We start from the raw sequence: 1,954 nt of genomic DNA on the forward strand, positions 1-1,954 counted from the left end.
CTACGGTTCTTATTTCTGCAAGAAGCTTTGGGGGGAAGGTCGGTGATATCTCTGAGACCGCTTCTACCCTGTTATCTATTTGCCCACTCCCTAATGTAGATCCCGGAATGCAATAATTGGTAGGGACTCACTGTCAAGGAGAACAGCCTAAGATATTGTTAAATTATACAGACTTTAAGATAGTGGATTGGAGCCCTCATGGAAACTTTATTAATAAATTTTCTAAAATACCTTTAAGATGCCTAATGGTTCTTTGAAAGGAACTGGCAATGAAACTGTTATTTGGCATGACAAATTAACCCCTCCTATGCCACATTTGTTGGGAGATACAAACTCTCAAGGTCATTTATGGAAATTACTAACATCTGAAGAGCCAATTAAAACCTAGATTAGCAATATGTCTATCAATATTTCTAATACTGTTGCGCCTATTAGTGTAAATCTTCATATTAATGCTACTCAGTATATTCAAGCTTGTGTGAAAATCCCTTATGTTATTTTATCAGGAGATATTACTTGGAATTCTGGTATAGAGGTTTTGGCTTGTTCTTCAAATTGTACTTTACAACATAGCGTAAATTTTACCTGGTGGAAAACTTTTAACCAAACCGAGACCGTTTGTATCTTGTTAAAGCACGTCCTGATATTTGGTTACCTGTCCATTTAAGTCAACCCTGGAGCAAATCTGCGGGAGTAATGCAGATCTACAAGGCCTTGACTGAATTGATCCATCGAATGAAGATAATGGTTGGACTGATAATAACCACAGTGATTGGACTTGTAGCTGTAGCATCTACTGCAGCAATGGCGGGAGCTGTTTTGCAGCAAGAAATACAAACAGCAGACTTTGTTCGAGGGTGGCATAAAGATTAACCGCATCATGACATTGATGCTCAAATAGCTGAAGACATCGCCAACTTACAACAAACAGTGTTGTGAATGGGAGATCAGGTATCTGTGTTAGCTACTCGAGTTATGCTTCGATGTGATTGGAACACCTCTTAGTTTTGTATTACTCCTATTCCATATAACGTTAGTAAGGACTGGAAAAAGATTAGAAATTTCTTAATTGGACATAAATATGTATCTTTAGAAATTCCGTTATTGGAATATCAAATTGGTGAAACTTTCAGTACACAATTACCCAAACTTACTGGTAATGAAATTTTTCAGGGAATTGCTAAGAGACTGTCTTCTATTAACCCTTTGGAATAAGCAAAAGCTTTATTATCTTTAACCATTGGTAGTGTTATTCTATTCATCATTAAGGTTATGGTTGAATTATTGGCCTTAAGTACAAAGTTACATGAAGTACACCTGTATACTTCGCCCCCTCCCCAAACAGGGGTATAAGTCAGAGGCTGGTTAGTGAGAGACGGGTAAGATTGAGTCCGAGTCTCTCAACCTAAGACAGGTCATAGTCGCCTGGAGGACTGTGGCTGATGACGGGTAAGAGTGACTTCGGTACTTGACAACCTAAGACAGGCACAGTCATCTGCCCACGTTTTGAGTAAAAAATGTCTTCAGTAAATAAAAAAAGGGGGAGATGTTGGGAGCTGCTCTGAAAGCAGAGGTCTGTTCGTTCAAATGTGGACATGCAGACACAGCTCTCTCACGGTCAGATTGTCTCTCTCACGGTCAGGTTAACCTTTGTGCTTTAATGTTATTGAAAACATCAAGTGCTTAACCTTGGGAAAAGTAATTGCCTGACAAAGAAGAACAAGGATGGGGGCGTTATTTTGAGCAATGGTACATTCCCGCTTAACTGTAAAATAAACTCGGGGCTGCAGTCTTGAATTGCAGTCCTCCCGACCCCAGCTTTTTTGTGTCTGTCTTTTCTCAGTCCTCACCCCCTCAATCGAGTCCCCATTGCTTTGCCAGTGGGCTCTGGCACTGCCTGGTATCTCTATTCTCACTATTGGTCCTGAGGGGTTTATTTGTCCTGGATTCCCTG

Source organism: Echinops telfairi, unplaced genomic scaffold, assembly GCF_000313985.2.
Source record: "Echinops telfairi isolate 266 unplaced genomic scaffold, ASM31398v2 ScPeMD7_29;HRSCAF=101, whole genome shotgun sequence".
NCBI lineage: Eukaryota > Metazoa > Chordata > Mammalia > Afrosoricida > Tenrecidae > Echinops > Echinops telfairi.